Here is a 19,273-nt window from a genome sequence, read left to right as displayed (position 1 = left end):
TTTAACACTTCTACAGTCATATGACAAAGGGGGTTTAGTGCGTGCCTATACTTGCCATTTAAACAAGTCGTGTCCTCCCCCCCCCCCCTTTTTTTTTAAACAAAAACTGAGGGAACATCTACACATGCCAATGACTTTTTGCAGTCTGAGTTTCACCACACAAAGAAAACCATGAAAGGTGTACAGCTCTGGCCGGTGATGCATTTGCAGTGATGTGCAAGTGAAAACATGTTTGTCCTGTTTACACAACGTTTAGCCTCTGGAGGTGCATAAGTGACCACCCTAACTAGCTGCTCTGCTACTACGTAAACAGACATCTGCCCCTCCCCTTGTAAAGCCCCTGGAACTTTGAAACTCCCCTTCCTGTTTTCCTTGGCAAGTGCTCACTTATCTGGCCAGGTGACAATGCCTGCTTCATGGACCAACGGACCCCCCTGCTTAGAGCAATGCTGAGCCTTTGGAGAGAGGAGGCTGGGAAGGGATTCAGAATGCTCCGTGATAGTCTCATCTTCCCTCCCCTGAAACCTGTTATCAAGATGGAGAGAACTACACTGTGGGACAGCTGGCTTGAGGGTGTTGACCTTGTTGGCCATGTAAGTGCTGCAGATGTGAACATGATTAGATGTCCATGGAAGTGAATGCACAAACCAGTGCTTTCCTTTTGCCTCATAGCCTAATAAACCATCTTTGTTAGTCTTTAAAGTGCTACATAGTCCTGTCTTTTGTTTCACAATCACCAGTGAAACTGACAGCACAAAAGCTTTGCAAGTGTAGACATAGCCTTAGTGAGTTACAAATTGTAATGATTAAACCCATGACACCCTTTTGGTGTCTAGCAAAGTTCTGAATTTAAAAGTTCCTGGGTTCATCTTTGAAGGGGCTATTCAGGTTCTTTTGTGGAAGGGAACTGAAAAAATCACACAGAGTGATCATTTTTGTGAAAAGTGTTTGCCCACAGGTGTTAGGCTGTTTTTGTCTTGTATCGTTTTTCAGTGTGAGTTAGGGTTGCCAGATGGTTTCAACAAAAATACCGGACACACTTGACATTACATCACAATCAACATTACATCTTATTTAGAAAATACAAGACATTTATATTTTCTCATTTATATTTTCTCAATTTGTATCCCGAACAGAAAGCTCAAATATTGGACTGTCTCAAAACCGGACACCTGGCAATCGTAGTGTGAGTTCATTTGAAAACATAGTGATTGTCTGGGTTCATGCACTTGACTGTTGTTGGAACAGTTAGTGCACTGGATGAGATACACCACATGTGTGATAGGCATGATTAGGGCCCCTGCATCTTGAAATCTGTGTTATGGAGGATATTAATCATTGCTGCCTTAATAGCAATCTGCTTCAATATAGAAAAACAAAAAAAACTCTTCTGACCTCACAGCCCTAATTGTCACCTACCAGCCCACACTAGAACCCACATAGGGTATCATTAAACACTTACAGCCCATGCATGCTCAATGGGGACCACATCCTGAAAAAAAAATCTTTCCTGAATTCCCTCTTCTGGCCTTCAAACAACTCCCTAGTCTTGCCAAACTCATCCTCAGAAGCAAATGCCCCACAGACCACAACCAAACCCTGCCAGAACAACAGATACAGCCCTGCGATAATGATCACAGTCCCCAATAGCACACCTTTCAAGATCTGTGGATCCTATCCAGACCTATCACAACACACAGTGTACCTCATGCAATACACTAAATTCCCCGAAGGAACTGTTTGAGTGAAAACAGACAAGCACTGCGCTCCCGAATGCATTCACACAGAAAAAAGATACGAGACAAAAATATGCCCTCACCTATGGGTCAACATTTTAGATAGAATGATCATGCCATATTTGACCGGTCAGACCTTGTCCTCAAAGTAAGCCTGCACAAAAGATAAGCCGGACAGTTTAAGTGTATAACTTTGCTAGATACTAAAATCATGGCCTAAAGACACTGAATTTATAGCTGCTTACAACAATCTGTTATCCACTTAACCCCTCCACCACCACCCCTTTTTTAAACTTGTCTTATGTCTGTGTTGGTGTTAACAGGCCACTTCACCTTGAATTGTTCCTCAGTCCACGTCTTTGCTAGGTGGGAAGGTCAAATTAAGATATACAACTCCACGTGTTAATTACATAGCTGGAGTTGATGTACCTTAATTCAAGTTTCTGTGTGGTCTCCACAGGTTCCCATCTGCTTTCCTTACTCCTTGCAAGGAGCAGAATTACCCATACAGATGAGGGTGCCCTTTGAGTTTGATTTAGTGGGTCTTTACTGGACCCACTAAATTGAACTCCGGAAGATTGATCGCAGCAGTGTTGATCTTCCACCTGGTGAAGACATGAAATATGTTTTAACTACCCATGCTAAGCAATCTATCCTACCTTGTATTCAGCTCTGACACACTGTGTACTTTTCCCAGGCCCGAGGAAGAGCTTGTGTAGTTCAAAAGCTTTTCTTTCATCAACTGAAGTTGGTCCAATAAAAGGCATTTCCTCACCCATCTGGAAAGGAAGCTCATTTTAGAGATAAGGTGTGGTCAAGTGATCAAATCTGAAGATTGGGAATTGCAAAACTCCTTGGTTTAATTCCTGGCTCTGCACTGATTTGCTTAGTGAATCTGGAAAATCACCTCTCTGTTCCTGTTTGTCTATCATGATGATTTACATCCATTTCAAATGCCCGAGGGATCTCTCATGAAATGGAAAAAAAAAATCATTTTCCTTGCTCACATGTATGTAACATGTCATGTCAAGTATTTCTGCAGTTAAATAGATACTATGCCAATGTAAGTCTGACCTAGTATCAAGTGTCTATAAAATTACCACTCTTCAAATAACCTTGGCCTCATAAGATTAAAATTAATAACTAATAGATTTAGAGCTATTTTGTGGTAGCTAGGATTAGAATCGTGGCGTTCCAGGCTCTCAGTCCTGTATGAAGGTCAACAACCTATGTCTTTCCACAGGACCTGCTGCAGGGAGGAGAGAGAATCAAATATGATCCATCTCATACGGTTCTCATTCACATTGTTAAATCTATTGCTGTATCTGTGTTCACATTTGTAGCTATCTTCTTATTCCCCAATCAACACGATAACTATGGATTTAAATTTGGCAGAACCAAAAGTACAACACACCCCCTTTTGAGTCAGAAAATCCTGCAGTTTCCCAGCTGAAATCCAAGGGCATAATTAAATCTTGGGGTTCTGCCACACACTAGTAATGAAAGTTCAGACTAAGGAGCCCTCTGTGGTTATGAGGCCACAGCCCTTTGGACCAAGCTGCCTTTCTGTGTTATAAGAAATCCATGATTGAATGTCATCTTTGTTTTCAGGGAGGGAGATATGTAACATTCATTGTGTCAAACACCATGCACATGATTTATGGGTTTTGGGGTGTTAGTTATTTGCCCCCCAAAAATTTATAGTGGGTGTTTTTTTTCTGCTGGTTATACTTGATCCTCTTTCCTTGTACCTCTTCTTAGCGCGTCTTAATTCCCTATAGAAATGCGTCTTTGATCATCCATTCAGTCAGCTAGTATTGTGCTGTTTGCTGCATAGGCACAGGCGTTTAAGCAGCTACTTTGAAGATGTAAGAATTATGTCCTTAAATAATTTATTTCTGTTTTCAGAAAAGGTGTGTGTGTGTGTGTTGTTTTTAATTACCAGTTCAGTGTGTGATTTTTTTTTCTCTCATGAATTACAAGAGTTGTGGGCAAATACCGGCCTGTGGGCTGGATCCAGTTAAGTAGGGTTAGCTTCTGGCGGGCCATTGCTGCTACATTTAGCTGCGCCCAGTGATCCGCAGGTACCAGTGATCACAGCTCCCGTTGGCTGCAGATCGCTGTTTCTGGCCAATGGGAGCTGAGGGAAGCAGTGTTCTGGTCCATGTAGCTTCCCATAGCTTCCATCGGCCAAGAATGGCAATCTGCAGCCAAGAGGAGCTGCAAGCAGATATGGCAGCTAACCCTTACGAGCTGCTGCCATCTTATTGCCTGCTCCTGAATTACAACCTGCTTCGAAGGATAAGTTAGCTTTGCTGTAAACAGACTTGGCCAAATTCTGATCAAACCTAAAGCCCCCGGAAATCTTATATGTACGACCCTACCAGATTCACAGCCATGTGACATCTGGCCTCCATTGTGAAATCTGGTCTTTTGTGTGCTTTTTACATTGTACTATACAGATTCTATAAGGGGACCATCGTTTCTCAAAATGGTTCTGACCCAAAATGAGGTCGTGTGGGGGTTGCAGTGTTATTGTTTAAGAGTTGTGGTATTGCCTTCCTTACTTCTGCACTGCCTTCAGAGCTGGGTGGCCAGAAAGCAGCAGCAGCTGCTGGTGAAGCACCCAGTTCTGAAGGTAGCACCACTAGCAGTAGCATTAGAAGTAAGGGTGGCTACACCATGCACCAGTGCTGTATGGCCAGAGAATGGACATTGCTTCCAGCAGAAGCACAGATGTAAGGGTGGCAATACCATGACTCCTTTTTTGGCCAGGACCCCCCCCCCCCCATTTACAACACTGTGAAAATTCAAATTTAAATATTTGAAATAATGAAATGTATTAGTTTTAAAATCCTGTGATCGTGAAATTGACTAAAATTGAGCGTGAATTTGGAAGGGACTTATTTATATGTCAGCGAGGTTATACAGTGATTACTCTGCAAGCTTACCACCTACTCCTTCTGTCACAGCTCAATATCCCTACCCCACTCTTCATGTCAGAGGAACAAAAGTTCACTGCTTTGCACCAAGCTTTTCTCAGTTGTGATGTAGGAGTAAGAGGGATGATACTGGGTCATCAAAAGCAAAATGTTGGTGTGATAAGTGGCTTGGGCACTTCAGGCACAGACTGTGGTACTGGCTGAATGCCCAACTTTTATCTCTCTCTCTCTGTTTAATGGTGAATTAGGAAGATTCCCTGGTTTCAAAGAAAAGAGTACATGTTTAGCATATCTGTCTGGCTATAGCACTTGATTACCCAGCAGTGGAACAGATAAATGCTACAGACTTCTTGAGATAAGAGATTAGGAGGCTACTAAATCCTTATAGGAGGAGTCTGCTAATAGTAGTGTGTTGCTCAAATATTAACTGATTTTTTTGGAAAGCCTTTTGCTTGCCTGGCCAAGGAGCATCTGGGCCTCTCACTTCTCACACTGATGTAAATAAGGAGTAAGTGCACCTAAGTCAGTAGAGTTGCACCAAAACTGCATTTTAGAATTGGTGTGAGCAAGAGGAGAGTCAGGCTTTCTGTTTCTACATTCCTGCAGGGTATGGGATCCTTCTCTTCTCAGGTTGTGCCTGCACCTGGAACTCACGGGTGTGAGCCTCAGCTTCCAAACCACCTACCCACTGGTTTTAGGTGGATTTGTACTGGGCACCTGCACTAGTGTGGCTACGCTGCTGTTAATGCTAGTGCTTGCTCACTGAGGGTATAAAATCATGAGTGGTGTGGAGAGGGCCGATAAAGAAAAGTTATTTATTAGTTCCCTAAATAGAATAACTAGAGGACACCAAATGAAATGAATGGGTAGCAGGTTTAAAACTAATAAAAGAAAGTTCTTCTTCACACAGCGTGTAGTCAACCTGTGGAACTCCTTGCCAGAGGAGGCTGTGAAGGCTAGGACTATAATAGAGTTTAAAGAGAAGCTAGATAATTTCATGGAGGTTAGGTCCATAAAAGGCTATTAGCCAGGCGATAAAATGGTGTCCTTGGCCTCTTGTTTGTCAGAGGCTGGAGAGGGATGGCAGGAGACAAATCACTTGATCATTGTCTTTGGTCCACCCTCTCTGGGGCACCTGGTGCTGGCCACTGTCGGCAGACAGGATACTGGGCTAGATGGACCTTTGGTCTGACCCAGTACGGCCGTTCTTATGTTATGGTATGTCTATACTGCATTCCTCTTTCAAGAGAGGATTGCAAATGCAGACGAATTAAATTTCAAATAAAGCACGTATTTGAACCTCCCGTGCTTTATTTGCATAATCATGTCCAGGAGCTGTTTTGAAATACTGTATTTCGAAAAAAGAAACGCTGTCTAGATGTGGTTATTTTGAAAGAAGGATTTTCTTTCGAAATAACCGCGTCTAGACAGTGTTTCTTTTTTTTGAAATAGGATATTTCGAAATAGCGCCTGGACGAGATTATGCAAATGAAGTGCAGGAAATTCAAATCCATGCTTCATTTGCAGTTTTGCTCAGCTGCATTTCCATTCCTCTCTTGAAAGAGGAATGCAGTGTAGACATACCCCGAGAGCTGGTGGGAGTATGTGAACCTTAGTGGTGGAATCATACCTGTAGCTCGCAGCATAGGTGAAGCAGAGTTGCGACTAGTCAAGTAGTTGACTACCTGATAAGCCTAGGCTTTTCGGATAGTCAAGTGACTACTTGACTACGCACTCCCCTTTTCCCCCTCACACACACAACTTCTTGCCTTGTATCAGAGGCAGCAAGAGGGGGAAGCAGGATCGGGTGCTGTGGGGAGCGGTGCAGGAGGAGCAGGGAACACAGCCGCAGCAGTTCCAGAGCTGGTGCAAGCTGGGACTGCTCAGTTCCGGTTCACGCCGGCCCTGGGAGCTGTCCCCACTGTGGCTCTGCAGAGCCGTAGCAGTTCTGGAGCTGGTGCAAGCTGGGACTGCTCAATCTCAGTTTACCCCTACTGCAGCTCTGCAGTTTAAAGGCAGTAGGAGCCAGGCGTGCAGGCAGCCCGGCTGGGCTCCTAGTGCATTTAAACTGCAGAGCTGCAATGGGGGTAGCTCCTGCACCTGGCGCAAACCAGGGCAGAGTGCTTCCCCTTATTGACTAATCATGTAGTCAATACAAATTGTATCTCCTACAGATTAGCCAGTTACCTGCTTCTTAGCATCCTGAAGGTGAAGCCAGACTCGCCTTAGTTCTCATCGATCTAGCCTGGTAAAACTAGATGAGTAGCCATGATAGTGTGGGCAGTGACAATCAGCTGCTCCGAGTACGTACTCCTGGGATCCAGGTGGGTTTGTTCTCCGGGTGGCTACTCCATCCCTCTACTCGCTGCTGCCAATGGCCACACTTATTTTTAGTGTGCTAGCTGGATGTAAACTAGCAGGAATATGTCTGTGGGATCTGGGATTCGCACCTCTAGTTTATAGTTTAGACAATCTCAGGATGCCAGTGGTGGGTAGTTACTGCTGTTGCAGAGCATAGGTCTCCAGACTCCAGTGCAGCAGCGTGTGGAAAAATTCTTGAAAATGGAGTACTTCTCCACCTGCTAAATATTCTACAATCCCCTCTCTCCTCTCCCAAAGGCAACCACAGAAGTGATGTCCCTCATTTGGCACTTGTGGAGGTGTCGGTGGGATCAGAGATGATTGAGCGGCAGATGGCAGCACCATGGTTTAAACACATTTTGGTCTTAAGTTAAAGACAGGACAAAACTATGTTTTAGTCGCATCCCTAGTAAGTCCAAGGCTCTGTTCTGGACACTTAAAATATAGTACAGCTGTCTCTGTGCTTGCAAGATCAGACTAGTTTGATTGTGCCCAAAACCTAACCTGTAAAAGATATTACAGTGGGGCGGAGAGTCTAAGGCCCAGGGGCTGCACCAACTTGCCCAGATCTGGTCCCAGGACTCAGGGTTCCCCCTCCTCCACCATGGGGCATTGGGGAACCCATGCAGGCCCTCCAGCCCCATAGGGCTAGAACACTCAAAATCTATTAGCCTGACCCCTCCCCCCCGGCTCTGGTGTGTGAAGGGAATGTGAGGAGTATCTTTTTCCTTCTCAGTTGGGTCCATGCCAGTGATGGTTTGATGCTTTGGGGTCCTCAGCCCAAAAAAGATTCCCCACCCCATAATACAGTGTAGAGGGGAACTGTCACTCTTCTCTGCTGAACCCTCCTTGCAGCCTGTAACTGACTGCTTGTCTTGTTACTATTCAGTACTACCCAGCTGTGTTCCCTCTAAGCAGCAGTTTCACAGGTGATTGATCAGTCCCACTCAGTCAGAGGCTTGCAATAATTAATATGACAGGAATTTCTTTAGGGAACACTGCTACCCAGTAGTCTTTATCTAAATCCAGTCCCATTTTGGTGGGCACTCTGCAAGCAGAGGAAAAGGCCAGTCCCTATCCTAAAGAACTTGCTGTCTGAGTTAAGAAGAGATATGATCAGTGTGTGTAACAAACCAATGAGCCACGGAGATGAGTGTAGCGATGGCGTGTACAGGTTGTGCATTCTCCCCCTACTCCTCCTCCCAGCACCAGCTCGGGTCTGCTAGCTGCTGTCAGAGGAGAGCAGGCCAAGGGCCTCCCCCTCTACTGGCTGTGCCCCTTTGTGGGTTACTACTGCTGGCAGCACTGTGATTCTCCCAGTGCACTGAGGGTGCAGAGGCATTATGATGCTAGCTCCTCCCTATGCAGGAGTGCAAGTAGGGGAAAGCTTCTTTCACTCTCCTGTGGCAAAGAGGCAGCATGTGCAGTAATTAATATAAAGGGAATTCTGTGAGTCTTCTGGACAGAGGCATTCCCTGTAGTTCTTTCTGCTCCTCTACCTCCTGGAGCAACTAACACAGCCTGTGCTATCCACACAGAGACAGAGGGTTGCAAGTCAGAATTGCTGCTTCACAGAAAATTTCTACATCTAAAATTGTATATTTTCATGCCAAATCAGAAAGCAAAAACACAAGTATTTTTGAAGCCCCCACCAAATGGAATTTCCTGAAAATGTCAGTGTGTGGAAATCTTTTACTTTTGAAACTGGAATTTTGCGCTTGAAATTTTATATTTGATTTGTACATGTCAGTAACAGCAATGCATAATGTACTCTCTTGCCTCTGGCATGCCATAATGTGACCTACTGCAGTAGGTGAAACATTCTCTTATTTGCTCTTACTTTTACAGTCATTAAGGCAGCTGCTGTGTAATACTGTGTGAGGCAGTTCAACACTGTCAGACTGTCTCATCACACCCAAACACAAGACCATTTGATCTAGAAAAGCAGATGAGATCTGACTGAAATTAGTTGTCTTTAATGATTTTTAAAATAAAAATAAGAATAGTGTAACTCAGCAGTTCTCAAAATGTGAGTTGGGATTGGGACCACATTTCAATGGGATCCGTAGGGCTGACATTAGACGTGCTGGAGCCTGAGTACTGGGCTATGGGCCTGCGGGCTTTGGCTCTGGGTGGCAGGACTAAGGTTACAGACCCTGGAGTGATGGGGCTCAGTAGGGCTCAGACTTTGATCTCGCCCCACCCCTAGTATTGTGTAATAATTGTCAGAGGGGTACTGTGGTGCAATGAAGTTTGAGAACTGCAACTCTTATATTATGTCATGAAATGAGGTAAAATAAAAACAAAATTTCAGATTTTTCCAAATGATTTTTTTTCCAAATTTTGGAAACTTTTTCCATTTTTATTTTTTAACCAGGGGAAATGTTTGTTTTAATTAATGGGTGTCTGATTTTTTTTGGCAAAAACTGCTTTTCTCATTTAAAAAAAACCCCTCAAACATTTTTTTTTTCATGAGAAAATTCCAACCAGTTCTAAGCCCAAGGCTGCTAACTGTACTAGACACCTTCCCTCTTGTGCTTCTGGCCCTGTATAGGTGGGGGGGGAGGGAGAAGTGGGGGGACTAGAATTAGCCTTTTACATTTAAAACAGTGAAGTGGCTGGAGTTCCATTTCTGCAGTTAAAAATGACAACAACAGAGTTTAGTCTGTGGATATTTTAATTTTGTAAGAAGAAATGCCTTGGAGAAGGTTGTTAAGGAGCATATACCCTCCACACTGATCTGTTGTTCCAGGGGGCTGGAGAAAGCTGCCTGACAGAACTGATTTTGTTTCCTTTCTGGTAACCAAAGACTGTGTTATTACTTAAAATCCGGTTCTCACCCGCACAAAAAAGAGCCTTTTCTTATCGTTCCATGGTAAGATTTATTCTGTAGGACTCACTAGGGACACCATAGTAGAAAAATAAATGCTGCAGAGCTAAGTGCCTGCTACTGGCCAGGCTATACTGGGTTTTCTTGTCTACTTTTTATTATACTCACATTTTTTTTCATTGAGACTGCTTCAGCTGTGATTTATTTTAATCTGCTGCTGTTGTGTTTACAATTCAGGCCAGGCACATTTCTTGCAATGTGAGTGTTACCTCCTTTCATTTCCTGAGGTGTTAGGATTTCTGGGAGTTGACATCCAGGACTTGAGTTTCTTTTATCCAAGTACACAGCACCAGCTGAGTAGGAGCGCAGTCTTATGACCTGGTGAGCCCCTCAGCTCCCATTTGTCAATCCATCTTCCGAGGGGGGCTTAAATTTGTTATAGCTACCCTTCCAAACCTCCAAAGGGCCTGAGTCCCAGGAGACTTCAGATAAGCAACTCCCGTATCTGCATTTTTATCTGAAAAGAGCCTGAAAAAAGATGTTTGGACTTGTGTTTCTAGTACAGCTGTGTAAGGGTGTAATAATCCCTTCCTCCTCTGTCCAATGGGCAGAGCCGAATGGAGAATGAGAGAGAGAGAGAGAGACTAAAACTGCACTGCGGTTGATAGAGTGGGACTGATCTGGCCTACTGGATATTCAGTGTTGTATTGCACAAAATAGGTGGGCTTTGGAGACTTTCTGTGTGACTCCAGCATCAACCTCACCTCAGTAAGGCCCTTTCCTTTGGAATCTAAACATGTTGTTCCTTCTCTTGTGTCCAGTTAGCTGGCCCTTTCCCAGTGTTGGCATGCTTGCTGTGGCTGATCACAGGTCCCCTCCAAAGTAAGTCAGTTGTAACCATGTATCCTGGCAGTCACTCACCTGCCCCAAACAGGATGGATGTTTCCCTGCTTTGGCTGGTGGTCACATGTGCACAGGCCCACTAACGGTGGGGGGGCAAAAGGGGCAACTGACCTGGGGTAGGGGATATTGCGGCAGCAGTGGTGGCTTGAGCCCTGAGTGCTTTAAATCGCTGCTGGAGCCTGTGAGGCGTGCTCCAGGTGGTGCTGAAGGGCTAGTGCGGGAAGGCTAGTCCCACAGCCCTGTCCCTTCTGCCCAAAGCCCCTTCCCTCCTAGGAGTATGGAACACCCTCTGCCCCCAGGGGCCCGGCAATTCTGTCTGTCTCATGCTCTGTTTTTTAAAGTTTTATTGCTCAAAGCAATAAAAAGGTTGGAGGGAGAAGCCTTGCGAGCCCAGTGAAAAGCATTCCTCTCCTCTAGCAGCTCCACATTAGCCCAAGCCATTTTTGTATCTGTTTTGCCATCCCTGCAACATTGTGCTATGAGAAAGGGGAGGGAAATCTGATTTCCAGTTAAGTACCAGCAGCTATGTGGTTCTTTCAGCCCAAAGTGCCTCAAACGATATACTTGTCTATATTCACTTCAGTGTCGTTTCTGACAGCCTTCCAGCACCACTGAAATGCAAACTCTCCTGGGGAGGAAAGTAGCAGCTGCCAAATGGTATGCAATGCCCTGTAAAATGGTGAATATTGGTTAACAACACTAGGGCAAACCTCTATCCTGCCACAGAGCTGCGAAAATCCATGCATTGCAGACAGGCGTGTAGGTCCTAAGGTGGCAGACAGCCTTATCCGAAAGGACCAAATGTAATAAAGCATATGGAACTCCATTGGTGCTGAGATTCAAACTTACGGTTGCCAAGAACACAGAAAAAGTATTTCAAACCTGAATATTAAGCCACGAGGCGGTCCTGCTTAGAAGATTAAGACATGTAGCGCCGAATCCCATTCTCCCTGAATGCTTTGCATTGGTCCAGGAGCACAAACTAGCTAGAAATCTGACCACTTTAGCTATGCTGCTGGGGGATTCCCTTGGCCTAGGGAGAATCCATGTTTGATGATGCTGTATTGTCGTTGCGGATTTGATCCTTTAAAGCTTACAAAGTTCACAGCAATGATTTTATAAATATTTGAGATTTTTGACCAGGTTTTCAGAAGAGGTCAGAAAAAGCATTGTCTTCAGAGACTCTAGTGTCCTGGCAGGAAAGAAAATGTTGGACAGAAAACATATAATGCTATAGTGTGTCGGGCTCATTTTAGTTAGTTCTACTACATTGGTCTGTGGTTTTGTGTAGGTGAGCTCAGCACTGGTGGCCCACCAGATCCACAGTCTAGCACTGTGTGTATTGCCTGGGCAAGAACTTCTCTTTTCTCTACTGCATGATTCACAGGCTGCAGCAACACCAGCTTACGTCACATCTCCTGCATCCTGATCTCACGCCCACAGCATTTGTTTCTGGCTCTCCCCATGCTTACGCTGTTTTTGTTTCTGTTGTAGTAAAAACGAATGTCTGGAAGCTTTGGTTGTGGGAAGCAAGAGTGATCAGCTGTGATGAGCTTTTCTGCATACCCTTCCTCACCCCTCTGCAGTTTCGGTGTGCCTGCTGTCAGCACTGCAGAAACAAGCAGACAGGAGTTTGTCTGGCACTACACTGCCTAAAGTGTATGGCTACTAAGTTAGTCACATCCATAGCTGAGTTAGCAACACCATACTCCTCACAGCCCCCAGCTGAAATAGGGCAGTGTGATTAGTCCCATTAGACAAATGAGGAACTGAGTTACAGGGAGACTAACTGGACTTCCCCAATGTCACACATGGGAGTCTGTCACAAATGGGAGCCTGTAACACAACAGGATATTAGTCTAGGAATAAGGCAGTGGTGGGGAACCTTGTTTGTCTCAGAGGCCACTGACCCACAGAAAAAATCGTTAGGGGCCAGACTGAGCTGGCGCACCAGCACTGGCTCACCCCATTGCTGAGGGTGGAGTGGGGGGGAGTCCCGAGCCTTGTAGGCTGGAACAAGGCAAGCCGTGGGCCAGAGGTTCCTCTCCCCTGGAATAAGGGAACCTAGTTTTATCACCTTACTCTGGGACCATGCTCCTTCATATCTGTGGTGGTGCAGCTTTTACATGATTACAATGTCCCTTTGCTGCTGCTTTTCAGTGTCACTGGTAGAATTGTTAAGTGAAAGAACTGCCAAATAATAACAGGATGCTGCAGCCAGTGTTGGCTGGCATCATGAAAACACTTAGTGATGCTCATCAACTCCTGCCCTCATCCTATTCCATTAAGCAGCCAGTGTAAGACAGGAGACTCTGGAGTAATGTACAGGTACCCAATCCCCAAAGACGGGTATAAAGCACATTTAGTATCTTTACACTACTCATGTTAATTCCTGGAAGAATTGTTAGGTGGCTGCGCCAGGGAAGTGGGAGTTAGGACACCTATTCCTGCATGTCTGCTCCTTCTCTCTCATTTTTGGACAAGTTATTTTAGGGCAGAATTTTCCGACTTAGTCACTAGCTAATGGCTTCTGTAATCAGGAACAAGGTTGCTTTTTTAATAGTGAAACTCTATATGTCAGTCTATTTCCTTGTTTGTGTGGCCTTTTCCCCCCCATCAAAAGAGCAGAGAAGACCATTGTGAAAAATAGGAAAATGTGACCTAAATGTCACAAAAACTGGCAGGGGGATTTGGATCACTGGAAAACATAGCATTTTTAACTTGGCCCACCCTCTCCCCTTTCAAAAATGGCTTCAAGCCAATGGCCTATGTTTACTGAAAATAAAACAGTCCCTTTGCAACAAAGAAGGATTTAATTTTCCCAAGTCTAGCAACAGTTAGGACTTTGGTCCTGTAGTGCCAGTGGGATTCTTGTATTTGTTCCAGCAGTGATGAGAAGATAGAAGATAACCTTCCTCCCACCGCATTATTTCTCAGGAGGATGTAACAGGATCTCCAACACTTCCTGTTTTCTTAGGTACTCCTCTGGACTCTGTTAACTCCAAAATCAGCCTGGTATAATTAGGAAAAGATGTGAGGAATCTGATACCTTGGCCTACGTGAAATCAGTACATCAGGCATTACTCCACTGAAATTGATGTAAAACCCTTTTGAGCTGGGATCAAGCTGACTGTGTCGCTAAGACACCTAACACTGCTTGCACGTGACAGCCTGTGGAAGCGGCGGGTTAAAAGAGCAGTGCTGGAAATAAGGCAGAGTGAGACGGAGATTGACGTTCCTTCTGGCTAGCCGAAGAAGTTTAGCATTTCTACTTAGTGTTCACCTTCCTCTTGAATATTTGTCATGACAGAGAAACCAGTGGTTGTATGAAACTCCCAGTGATCCAGCCTAACATGTAAAGAAATCCCTTTGATTGTTTGCCCGGTTTCACATGGAAACAGTCTTTTCATGCTGCCATGGAGCAAATGGTAATCTTTTTTTATTTGGGAGTACTACGAATATGGAAACAACCTGAAAGAGAGTCTTTCTTTCCAATGGCATGAACAATGTTAGTATATATATTTTTTTGCAGATACCTGAGCTAACCAGACTTTATACGTGGCAGGTTATTTGGGGTCAGTGTGCTTTAAGCTCCTCATGATGATGGGCTGTAAAACAATTTAAAAAAATTCACACTGGTCTATTTGTCTTCAAGTATTTAGATCCAAAAATTGTTCTGATTCCAAATTGCAGGATCAGTCAGATGACACTGAATAATCAATCAATGAGGGCTGTTTCTTTTTAAAAATAATAATGATAATAATAATAATACAGTATCCAGCAGCAGATACTGCTTTCTAGTTGGAATGGAAAATATGTGAGCATTGAAAAGCGATTAAAGAGGCATTAAAGTGAGCCGAGTGGTTATTCTTCTTAAAAGAGGAAAAAAAAAGTTCATCCATTTCACAGTCTGTCTGTGAGCCTGCCAAGCCTTAGTCGTGGCTATTGACCATGTGAAAGGGAGTAAAGAAGCTAAATTGCCCAGTTTCTTGCCATTAATGAAGGTTTAGGAAATCCAGTTTTTACTCTCAGATAAAAAATAATCCAGTTTTCTTTGCTGTTATCTGAGAAAGGACAGCTTAGGCTGGCATGGGATTTGGATGCAATTTAGACTTCTAGTCCCAGGCTCTCCAGAGTGGGGGCTATATCAGGGGTGGGTAAGAGGTAGCTAGCGAGCTGGATTTGATCTGCCAAGCTGCTGAGATCCGACCTACCGCCACCTGTCTGGCACCTTCACTATACAGTATCTCACGGTGTTTTAAACTGCTGGCTTCTCATTGCTCTGCACACTGAGGAGGGACGGGAGAATTCATATGTTTTCCCCGCCCCCAGCAAAATCCCTCAGCTCTCCTTGGCCAGTTTTCAGCCAATAGGTGCTGAGAAATTTTGCTCGCGACAAGGGCAGAGAGAAGCCTCCTTCCTCTCCAGTGCTGGGGAAGAGCCACATGGAGTAGCCCACCCAGCAGATTCGGGTTCCTGCAGGGCTGCTGGCTGGGAACCACCTAGGTAAGTCTCCCAGCCACAGCCTGCCTCTGTCATACACCCCCTTTCACCCTCTCCCAACAACTATCTGCCCCAGATCACCAGCCCCGCCTGCCCTAGGTCATCACCCAAACCCTCTGTATCCCCTCTCACCACCTCCTCCAGGTCACAACTCCCTTCCAGACCCTACACCCTCTTTTACCACAGGCCAGAATCCTCTCCTGCACCCATATTCACTCCTGGATCCTGCACCCCAATCCCCTACTCCAGATCATAACCCTCTACTTCACCCAAACACTCTCTCAGACCCCATGCCCTCTCCTGCACCCCAGTCCTCTATCCTAAGTTCCCCTTTGCACCCCACCTGCTGTCCCAGGCCCTGCACCCCTTCCATAGAAGTGTGGCCCGTGACCACTTACCAAAATTCTGGAGTGACCCCCGCCCATGGGACATATGCTCTGGGAGCCAGGGACCAAGAGATGCTGAACCACTGAAGTCAGCAATGGGTTAAAGGCAAGCAGCACCTTGCAGCATTAAACTCAGAGTGTGGGGAAAAAAAGAAACGGCTTCCACTTAAAGATGACAGCTTACGTCAAAAGCAAATTGAACAGGAGGATCAGTGAATGGCATTATGTAATTGCCTTGTGGATTGGTTCCACATAAGTGGTCACAGTGGAGCACCCAAGCAGATCATAGGCAACTGAATAGCTATTGAGAACAATCCAATTAGGGCATGGTGGGGAAAGACCTCTTCCTCCCACAAACAGTCAAGCTGATCACATGCTTCCTGCTGTAAGGCACATGGGCTCATTACTCATTGTTGTGTTGTAAACTCATCTCTTTGGATTCTGTGTTCTCCCACCACCCACAGAAACCAGCTCTTCTGTCAGACATACATGCTAGCTGCTGCCTCATCCTGGCTTGTCCCTTCTTCCTATTTGTCCTTTTGTTCTTATCACACTCAATCTGATTCATCTAGTTTTCAAAGTCAAAACAAAAAAACAGTCAGTAGAATAGAAAGGCAGTTTTGAGGCAGAGATCAGCTTTCAGAATACTGTAGAGAACACATTTCCCCCACCTCAGATGATTTTTGCTTTTGAAAATATGAATTCTTTAATGATGGAGAGACTGTTATTGCCCATTTTACAGATATGAAAATCTGAGTGATTTACCCAAACCCACACTGTCAGTAAGTGGCAGAAAAGGGTATTGGATGCTGATTCTCTCCGTTGTTTTACTTACAAGATCATCCTTCCCTTTATATTAACCTGAGACTGATAAAGCATCTGCCACTCCAGACTTTGCTGTAAGACCTGAGGTTTGAGGTGAAAATCTTTGGGTATCCTTCAGTCAATAATTATAGTGGATTATTCCAGGCACTTGCTGACAATGTGTGTCCTGTGAGATTCAAAATTATATGCCTGCTTTCCAGAGAGCATGTCTTGGTTTGTATTCCATTTTCACTCAGGCTTGCCAAGGTCTGGAGAGTACTGATAGATTTCAGCCTTATCTCATAATTGTTAACTGCGCAAGATTGAAGATTTTATCTGACAAAAAAAAGTGACTCTCGCATTAAAAAATAAACCTTGCCATTTTGGAAACCTTTTCCATTTTGTGTGCTTCACAGAGAATGGAGGAGCTACTTGTGTTTGCCTGCATGTGTTTGTGTTTTTAATGGGGTTTACTGAATTGTTCAAGGTTTCTTTCCTTTTGGGCCATGAGCAGGCAAAAAGCATATTAGTTTAGAATTCTGTCATACTCCTTTAGGTGGACAACAAAATTGGCTTTGTAAGACAGTGTTTTGTTTTGGGGTTTTGTTAAACATTTCTTCTTGGCTAAGCTATATCTAGTGTCAAATTACTGCCTCCTGCTGACAGCTGAAAATAGTACAGGTTGAACATCTCTAGTCTTGGCATCCTTGGAACCTGACCGGTTCCAAACCAGAGAATTTTCCGGACCACGGGAGGTCAGTATTGTCCAGCAGCATCACCAACACTTCCATTGCTTACTGGGCTGTTAGAAGACATTTAGGGGTAAATTAGAGCTAAATAACAGCACAGAAACTTGGCCACAACTATAAAAAATGGACATCTGGCTAACTAAAATCATTCCAGACAACGAATGTTTCTGTATGACTAGACATCCAGACTAGAGAGGTTTAACCTGTAGGTTGGACTTCTAGGCTGTGCCTAGACTACACCTCTCTGTTGACAGAGAGATGTAGATTAGGCACGTCGAAATTGCTAATGAGGCAGGGATTTAAATTTTCCACGTTTCATTAGCATAAACATGGCTGACACTTTTTTTTGAAACGGAGCTTTTTCGGGGAAAAAAATGGCAGTCTAGACATGGATCTGTTGAAAATAAACCCTTTTTCAAAAGATCCTGTAAACCTCATTTTTTGAGGAATACGGGATCTTAAGAAAAGGGTTTATTTTCGACAGATCCGCATCTAGACTGTCGTTTTTCCCGAAAAAGTTCCCTTGAGAAAAAAGTGGTGGCCATGTTTATGCTAATGAAGTGCGGGATATTTAAATCCTTGCTTCATTAGCAATTTCGACATGCTTGATTTGCATCCCTCTGTCGACAGAGGGACTCAGTCTAGACATAGCCCTAGATTGCTTTCTACTTGAAGAAACATGAATGAAACTACATTATGCCCATTGTGAGGTAATTATTATTGTTACTTGTTTTACTGATGGAAAACTGAGGCATGTGCCTTACTGAAGGTCACGTGGCAAGACTGTGGCAGAAAACAGGAATACGTTCCAGAATTTCTGATTCCCAGTCCTGTGCACTGAGTTACTCCCTCCTACAGTTGCCTTTACAATCTTGTTTTTTTAAAAAATCCAATGGCTTTAGAGGTGTATGATTTTTATAATATTGCCTTCAAAAATACTTTCCTTTTCTTCCTAGGCAATAGTCATCTAATGATTTCCCCCTTCCTTCACTGCCTCAAATTTTTACTTTAAAAACATCCCTTCCTAGGAGACTATACATTAACCTGATTCAAGCTTAATCTTGACCTTTCAGCAGGATAGGGGTTCTTATGCCTCTGTTCAGATTACAGTAAATTGGCTCTTCCCCCTCCCCTGGATTATTTAATACGCAAACGCTATCTTAAGTAACTGCAGATTTAATAGCTCACTAACTTGCGAGTGAGGGAGCCAAGTTTGGAATGTGCGTTAACTGGAAAAGTATTCCAACGTGCTATATTGGAAAAGGACGTGGTTGGAGTGGAAAAAATTTTGACGTCAGCTCAATACACAGAGATAATGAAACAAACCAATGAAATAGTGAGACTGTATTAAAAGAGGGAGAGAATATGAAAGAGATTACATAGTTAATACCTAAGGTACTTGTTAGACCCACCTTTATTACTGAGTGCAAGGTCACATGGTCACTGTCTCCCCCTATAAGATAGGGAGAAGGTGAACCTCAGAGGATGAATCAAAGGGCAACAAATTTCAAGAATCTAACTTGTGGCATATTACATTGCACCTTCCATTTCAGTGTACTTCAGAATTTAGGCACGAAGTGTCACTGAAATGCATTCTGCTCTGAGGAGGCGAGTAGCAGCCAGATGGCTTAGAGCGTATTACACTACAGAGTTTGGTGGGATAAAACTTGCTATGGGATCACTAATGTCCATACAGAGCAGGAAAGAACGTTTAGATTTTAAGGTCCTAACCCAAAGCCTCCCCTTGGTAGCTGATCCATTTCAGAAAGATGAAGGGTGGAGGTGACTCAGCTGAGGTATGACACAGTTTCCAGCGAAAGCTAGTACTTTCTGCCCTGTTGCTTCGATCATTCAGAGGAATGTTTTGTTTTTTGCTTTGTTTTAAAGAGGAGACTAACAAATGCCTAACAAATGTTTGACGTTATGGCGGAGATGGAAACAGTTCTAAAGATTCCATCTTGGCTTGAAATTCAAAACTGATCCTTCCCCTTATTTAGTGAGGAAGCTGTCTTGAGGTCTGAACCTGAACCAGATCAGATTCCAACTTTCACAAATGGAC

General features: G+C 44.1%; 1 protein-coding gene across 1 annotated transcript in view; it reads left to right on the top strand.

Moving 5' to 3' along the window:
- The window catches only part of ABTB2 (ankyrin repeat and BTB domain containing 2), a 205,098-nt gene that overhangs the window by 93,713 nt on the left and 92,112 nt on the right, over positions 1–19,273 (top strand). The window lies entirely within an intron of this gene.

The sequence above is a fragment of the Pelodiscus sinensis genome, chromosome 4 (assembly GCF_049634645.1).
Source record: "Pelodiscus sinensis isolate JC-2024 chromosome 4, ASM4963464v1, whole genome shotgun sequence".
NCBI lineage: Eukaryota > Metazoa > Chordata > Testudines > Trionychidae > Pelodiscus > Pelodiscus sinensis.
Note: the sequence above shows the minus strand (reverse complement) of the source record. Positions and strands in the feature narration are given on the sequence as shown.